The 8542-nt window shown below is 38.2% G+C and overlaps 1 long non-coding RNA gene across 2 annotated transcripts; it reads right to left on the bottom strand.

Moving 5' to 3' along the window:
* Positions 1 to 4746: 4746 nt before the first annotated feature.
* LOC131232970 (uncharacterized) lies at positions 4747 to 8542 on the bottom strand. Of its 2 annotated transcripts, none has more exons than XR_009165007.1 (3): positions 7745 to 8542; positions 5231 to 5434; positions 4747 to 5092 (listed from the first exon to the last, which is right to left on the bottom strand). It is a non-coding gene; the product is annotated as an uncharacterized LOC131232970 (long non-coding RNA). The 2 variants fall into 2 exon arrangements; XR_009165008.1 differs by having other exon boundaries at positions 8083 to 8542.

Below are 8542 nucleotides of genomic sequence, written 5' to 3'. Positions count from 1 at the left end.
AATCTATTTGGGTTGGATGGTGATTTTTACAAGCCATCCATACCATTAATAACTTCATTCCTGCTAGGATGAATTGAAATCACAAATATTAGCATGAATCAAAACTTCTGCAGCCCATGAATATTTCAACTGTGGACGCTCAATTATCATGTTTTTGGCCCACTTAAGCTTTGGATGTTGGAATATTTGGTTGAATTAAATAGACTATTAAAAATCGAGAACCAAAAAAAGAAAAATAAATTTTGAGAAAGAAGAACTTATTGAATTGAGTTGAGGCGTGACTGAGTCACTCGGCTTGAAATCGAATTTGCTCCCCTTGGACAGCGTCCCAAGTGCAACAGGTTTCCAGAGCAATCGACCTCCAGGATACAAAGACTATGACCCGGTCCCAGCGGTGCACTCACTGTACACAGGCTCGAACCACTTGCAGTTTAATCCAAAAGTGCTGAGTTGACTCAGCGATGAACTCAGTAGAAAAATGCTTTAAACCGAATATCAGAGAGCGTTTTATAAGAGAAGAATTTTTCGTATTTTGAAACTGGAATCGGTTGTCTTTATATAGACTTCGAAGTGGTGCATAAGCACCCTTTATAAAATGTTAGGTCTGTTGGGTTTAAACCCAACAGGTGCGACCAACCGGAAGGGACGCATTTCTCTGGTTTAAAACGAAAAAGCGCAAATGCGAGTACACTCCCGCACATACAGTCCTGCGAGTACCCATACATACACCCACGCGAGTACACACACACCGCACCCGCACCCGCCCCCGCGCCCACGTCCACGCCCAGCCCAGCCCGTCCCGTCCCGTCCCACACGCGCACACGGACTCGGACTCGGGCTCGGCTCGGCTCGGTGCGCGCGTGTGTGGTCAATGGCATAGATTAGAGCTATTGACATAGCCCCCCCACATGACCAAATTTACATGCCCCCTGAAAGGGGCTCAAGCCCTAGGCAAAAAGACTATCTTATATACAAGATAGTTTACTATATCAAATCCGATGTGGGACAAAACCAACAACTCAAAAGTACTACAACTTTTCAAAAAGGAGGGAAATCACCGAAAATTTGAAAATTCAAATTTAATACTATTTTAAAACAAAATACAACAATCCCTCACATGTTTTGAAAATAAAACTCTTTCGGATTAAAGCGTAATAGTTGTGCAATGGTGCCGGTGTCACCATAGACTTGAACCGACATTAGAGTAAGCAAGACAGGTCTACAGGAATCAGGTGACACCATAGTCTTGAACCTGAATCCTTTTAATGTAGATCGCAAGTACATGCCACTCACATAACTCTTCCTCTGCAAGTGATTCTGCGGTTTGGTGCGTTTCGGCCATACACCATTACCTGGATTTCATGAGTGCTCTAGAAAATTCGCCTAGATTCTCATAGGAAGCGGCCTCCACCTCCACACCCATATAGGTGAATTCCATTAAGTGTATGCAGCAACTGTATACACCACCAAATATATGGCTATGGATTCATTAAGAGTTCTAACAACTCATCCTTCTGCGTTGCTGCTCGCACTGTACACCATAGAAGGGGCTCATACAACTCAGTGCAATCGTCTACCTCGTGTCTTGTTGTTTACCCATTGGACCTATCTCATGGGATCTCCACTTGTATAGGTTGGGTTGCTGACACTGGCAGCTCATATATTAGGCTCAATCCCATTCCCTTCGATGTATCATTGACTAACCTTTTAGATAGTCCTTTGGTTAGAAGATCTGCTAGATTCTTTTATGACCTCACAAAGTTAATAGATATGACTCCATCACGCAACATATGTTTCACTATGTTGTGTCTGAGTCTAATATGCCTGCTATTTTCATTATATATTTTACTCTTTGCTTTCGCTATAGCTGCTTGACAGTCACAATGAATAGATACGGCCGATACAGGCTTTGGCCACAATGGTATATCAGCTAAGAGATTTCTAAGCCACTCGGCTTCTGATTCAGCCTTTTCTAAGGCAATAAACTCGGATTCCATAGTAGACCGAGCGATACATGTCTGCTTGGTAGACTTCCAAGAGACTGCTCCTCCACCTAAAGTGAAGACATATCCACTCGTGGATTTTGTCTCATCTGAATCACTAATCCAGTTAGCATCACTGTATCTTTCTAATACAGCAGGAAAACCATTATAATGTAAACCATAGGCTATACTGCCTTTTAGGTATCTCAAAATTCTAGACAAAGCATTCCAATGCTCTTTTCCAGGGTTATGTGTATATCTACTTAGCCTTCCTACTGCAAAAGTTATGTCTGGTCTAGTGTAGTTTGTTAGATACATAAGGCTACCAATTATTCTGGAATACTCCAATTGAGACATGCTATTTTCAGTATTCTTCATGAGAGTCACACTATAATCATAAGGAGTACTGACAGGTAAACAGTCAAAATGGTTAAACTTTCTCAATATCTTCTCAATGTAATGAGATTAAGATAATATAATAACATCATTTTTCCTGGTTACTTCAATACCCAAGATTACACTAGCCTCTCCTAAGTCTTTCATGTCAAACTTAGATGACAAGAATTTCTTAGTTGTATTAACTAATTTAATATTGGTTTCAAAAATAAGCATGTCATCAACATAAAGGCATATAATAACATAATCATTTCCAGAAATTTTACTATATACACATCTATCTACATCATTTATATGATAACCATTTGATTTTAAAACACCATCAAATTTTTCACGAAATGAATTCAAAAAACAGACGGACGGTTAAGATTTCTCACAAACATCACAATAAGCCGCACTTGGGTTCCCAGCCTAGGAAATAGGAAATCCCCTTCCTTTTGTTTTTAAGATAAACAATTACGGCCGAGTGCATTCACGGCCTTAACATCCACTGACGGATATCCATTGGAAGATTGGAAGGAAACAACTGATTGGTATCCACCAATGCCATTTTGCCACGTCACTTTAGTCAACTTTTGCTACTGAAGCGTTCAGTATCTAATCCGCTCCCCTGGGCGGCAGACAACGTCGATGCGGGCCCATGATTCGGGGACGCGCATTTCGTTGGAGAGAGCGGCTTGCGTACTGAGTTAACTTTGTGAGCCCCACTGTGATGTATGTTTATTATCCACGCCATCCATCCATTTTTCCAACTCATTTTAGGTCATTAGACCAAAATTGAAGCATATCCAAAGCTCAGATGGACCACACCACAGGAAACAGTGGAAATTGAATGCCCACCATTGAAACCTTCTTGGGGGTGTGGTCCACTTGAGGTTCGGATGTGCTTTAATTTCTGGCTCATGCCTTAAAATGAGTTGGAAAAATGAATGGACGGCATAGATAAGACAAATACATGACAGTGGGCCCACAAAATTTAGCATACTGAGTTACTCAGTAGGCAAGCCAGTCTGAGGAGCCCATGCAGACAAAAGGTCTGCGGGACCCACTGCGTGGGTGACGTGGGCTCAAGAACAAGGTCCATTCAAACTCAAGTGGTGGGAATGGGCCCACTGAGGTTTTGGATCAGGTTGATATTTGATTTTGGCCTTCACCTGGGTGGGAGCTACCTTATGAACAGGTTAGACCCTGAGGAGTTTCAACACTCGGTCAGTATCCATAGGTGGTGAAATCTCGTTACGGCGTGAGTGTGTGGGGTTGTGTGCGCGTGTGTTAATATTATTATTATTATTTTTTTAAAAAAAGAAGAAGAAGAAGAAGAAGAAGTAGAAGGTTAGATGTAATATAAACATCGTAGTAAGTTTTAAGAATGTTTCAATTGTGGGCATCTCCATTCCCACTGTTCCCAATCATAGTGGGCCCTACATAGCTTTTTGCTGTTGGGTTTAGATACAATGGGGCCACTTGAGACTATGGCCAATGAGATTAGAAGTTTTCCCAAAGAGGTGAAGATATTCTTTCTTCTTTGTTTTTTTTTTTTTTTTTTTCTCAAGGATAAGTGGTGAAGATTTTTATGAAACTTGACATAGGATGTGGCATAAATACATCATTGGCATGGCCTGATTAAAAGAGTCTTAGTATAGATTCATGTTTGTAATAATGAGCAATAAAATTGGTGCTGGAGTTCATGATTAATATTGTGTGTCATAGATGATGAATTCAATACCAGAAAAAGGGGAAAAAGCTACGGTTTTTTCGGTAGTAAATCCGTAGCAATTGATTCCCTAGCAATAGGTCTCAGAGCAATTAATCCATAGCTATATTGTCTGTACCAGCAAATCATCTACAGCTACGGATTATATTTGCCGCTGAAAGTACAATAGAGCTGTAGCATTAGGCTGAAGTGAACGACAACTACGGTTTCTGATAAAAATCTACGGTTAATAGCCGTAGCTAATTCTTCTAAAAAAATTATAATAACAGAATCTCTTACCAGTACATTCCCTAATAAAAATTATAATAATGATCTCGTATCTGAATTTTAAAAGTAAATATATAAATAAAAATTGAGAGAAACAAGAGTTTAAACCAATTTAAAAATACTCTAACTTACGTTTCTAAAAAGAAAAATTATATTCATCGTCATCGGGCGCCGTATAACCATCCTGCCATAAGATTAAATCCTTTCATCAATATTTAACCATTTAATAACAAATCAAACAACTACAAATTTTCAGACGACTCAAGATAAGTGAAAAAAAAATCTCATTATGTACAAACTGTAGATTTGGGGCAGACATGAAATGAATATGCAGATTATGCTTTTCAACCTTCCCACCCCAGGAATAATATCCACAATACAAATGGAAATAGAACAAACAACTGCATTGGAATTATACAGTTCAATCACACATACATAAAATGGCAAAAAGAAAAAGAGCAGAGATTGGACTGGAATCATATAATCCAATCATAACCGTATCAATAAAATGATAAATTGACCTCAGTGGCTCTGGATCCATAGAATCCGCATGGCATAATTCTACAACTATAAGTTAAAAATAAGGTACACACACCTAAAAGAAGTGGGTGTAGATATCGACATGAGAACATGAAAACCATACATACCTAAGCTAAACATGGCCATTCCAAGTCCAGCATATGAAATTATCGTTATAGAATATTTCACCAAGCTGGGCATGCCAATACCCCACCTGCAACATCCATACATTTTCAATAATTATAATTAAATAGAAATTATTTTTCAAAAAAATAATAAAAAATAATTAAGTAAAAATGATCAGTAGCTAAAAAGGCAACCAACAAACACAAGAATTGAGTGTAATATTTACCTGAATGAAATCAAAGACCAGACAAGGCCCAAAACACTTTAGTGGTGGGATTGCGGGATAGCTTTCTTCCAACCATGGTCAGTATCAGCCTCAGCATGACAAGAGTACGTGGCATTTTTTGATTTGTTGTCACTGCGTTTTGCTTAGATTCCTCTTCTTCTGTAAGTGGGAATTTTGAGCTGCACCTAAAGCTGATTTCTTTCTCTGTGTATGAAAAATAAACTAATTTTAGGTCTAGATTAATTGCCTAGTTAACAGATTTTTTAAATCTTTTTTCTTATATTTTCTTATATTTTCTTAAGACTTTCTTTTTTCAATACTAAAATAGAAAGAAAAAAGATCAGATGTGGAACACCCACATCGGATGTTCGTTATGGATGAATTAGGTTGTCCACTACTTAGATCTTCTGTCCTAAAAATTGGGCCTGTGCTGCCGGGGAACATTAGAATATTTGTTTTACCGTCCAGACTAATGATGTCCTAAACCATCTGTTCTCCCCTTTGAAGTTGTTCTGATTTTGCTTCTGGTGGAATGCACAATCAAGAAGAAAAGGACGCATGCATAAATTAGAATATATAAACAAAAGAGCCAGACAAACTCTTCATGAAGTTCTTTGACCGTCCATTTTCTATAAGACAATCCTTCCATTCCAACGGTCAAGATCAGCCAATCATTGCTACTTTCTGGATATAGCTGATCCAAGGTAGAGCCTACCTGATGTTCCGTTCAGATCTCACACACATTTTCCATAAGCATTTCATTTCATTTTATGAGTAATGATACCACTTGAAGTGAAGTCAAAGCAACTTCCCTACACCGTGTTAGTTTTGAGTTGGACTTGAGAAGAAAGAAACTCAATTTGAAGGAGACTTCCACATTGTGAATATACCTTGAGAAAGTAGTTGCAACTTCAAGACTTTCATCTCCGCTGGATTAGTTATTTCAATTCAATTCATTAGTGCCTATGTCATAACAGTGGTAAGAAATCCAAACAATGCCCTTTTGGTGATATTATCTAGATTGTTTCATTTATATATTTGGAATTGTAATAGAAAATTATTTGGCTTCTTGTGCTGCTTGATATTTTCAGTTGGTTTGTGGGGCACCCAAACCATGCATCAGGTGGGCCCCCACCATGTGGTTGACATGGCGCATAAATCAGGCCAACTAAAACAAATCGGTTGTGCTACTCATGCACAATACAATGGATGGTACAAGAATTGCAAACAGTCCACATGTGCGGCATACATATGTGGCCTACTAGATGAGTGGACAGGATGCTTTTGGTCCACAATTCAAACAATAACTGATATGACTCAAAAAATATAGAGTCGTACTGGTTGATCATTTAAACCATGGTGCCATTAATGAGAATGCTTCTGTTCACAGTAAAAACCAGACAAATTCCACCACTAGTGGAAATCTAAGGCTGTGCTTGGATTCACCAATGAATTGAATTGCAATAACTAGGATAATACATTGGAAGTGGCCAAATTGCAATTTCCTCAACTGTTTATTGTAAGGGACTCCACTCCCAATTGTAATTTCATTATTGCCAAGTTGGAGTCTAGGGGAAACAAACTATGATTTGAGGGTAAATCCTCCTTCTAAGTACTCAGAAGGTAATTACAATTCCACCATTTCCACTCTATCAAACTAATCATCACAATCCAATTCCTTAGTGCATTCAAACAGAACCAAAAGTAGGCAAATCACCTAAGGAGAAGGGATTGCCGCATTTACATGGTCTACTTACCTTACCTCCTTCACAGATTATCGACTACATTAGGAAATCTCACTAAATTTAGACAAGTTGCCTTACATTAAGTACACAACAATCCATGCATGCAACAAAACATACAGCAAGCATTGGAAACCAGTCCTTAAACACAAACCCATTGAATTGCAAATTCAGCAACCTCCCTGTTGTTGTTGTTATTAACAAAAAAGTTTTGAAAAAAGAAAGTCTACTATATAAAGAGAAAACAGAATCTAAGTGATAATTAATATTTTAATTCACAGCAGAGTGCAGAAACATCAATAGATTTCATTACACAATGTGCTATATATTACTACGGCAATGCAGATAATGCAGTTGAATCAGCAGGAACTAACAAAGCTATTTCTTACCCAGCAGATCATTGCTAATAGGCAAATGATCCTTGAATAAAAACTGACAGAAACCATTAGGTATAGAAGTAATTCCTAATAGGCAAATGATCCTTGGAGCCCATAGAGATTTAAACCGCATCCGTTGCATTACAGGAAACCATTAGGTATCATCTTTATGTAACCTAGAATGTTAAAATACAAATCCCAAATTGCTTACAATATTGTAATGCCCAAATAAAGGTTTGACTCGATATTTATGGGAGTTTTATGCCAATTTAAACATAAGGCATAATACCAAATTGAAGAATAAATCAAGTATTGTACTGCTAAACAGATCAATACATTTTATTTTCAAAGAACTATCAATGCAAGAAATCTCTACTTGAACACAATGCCCAAACCTTTCAAAGTTTTATGCAACTTTCATCAACCTCCCTGCAGTTGGCATGCGAAATTGCGAATAATTAGTTAGAAACACACGAAAAAACCACATTCAATTGAGGAAAGACCAAAGCTTTAATGCTAAGATCTTCCAATTGGGAGATTTTGGGGGAATGGTCCATCCATGATGGGGCTGTCAGATCAATGGCTTGGACAAACGAACCATGAGCCCCACATCTACAAACTAAGCTCCAAACATGGAAGTTCCCTGTTTGGAATGAATAGGGAATTCAGCCTCCAACCAAAATAAGTGAAAATACAAGTGGGTCATAAGATGAACTTCTAAAGATCCATTTACCTGCTTGTTGGCTAGATTACGACCCCATGAAAGACGAACCGTCTACTTCCCAATGACTGTCCCATTCAACCTCTGCCACGCCTCCTTAGCATGGTTTTTGCCAAGAATAATAAAGTGCAAAATTGAAAATAACATTAAGAATTGTAGAGATATTGTGAAGGGGATTCCATCATGTTTTCTATTGAACCATGGTCAGAAATTATACCGCTAAGCAAACTGAACGAACCCGCATCCTTCCCCAACTGGTATCTTTACAGAGATAATCTCACCATATTGAGAAAAGTCTTATCTGAGATCCTCATAGCTGGTGTTCGGGCCAAGCCCTCCAACAAATATATAAATAAGATGTGCTTTATTGAAAAACCTATTTAATATCAAATGACACTAAACTCCATTGTTAGTTCTTCCAACTTAAAAATGATGGTGGCTCTTTAAATGTACAAATGGCATAGTTTTGCAG

Source organism: Magnolia sinica, chromosome 18 (genome assembly GCF_029962835.1).
Source record: "Magnolia sinica isolate HGM2019 chromosome 18, MsV1, whole genome shotgun sequence".
NCBI classification, from domain to species: domain Eukaryota; kingdom Viridiplantae; phylum Streptophyta; class Magnoliopsida; order Magnoliales; family Magnoliaceae; genus Magnolia; species Magnolia sinica.
This window is presented reverse-complemented; position numbering and strand designations above follow the sequence as displayed.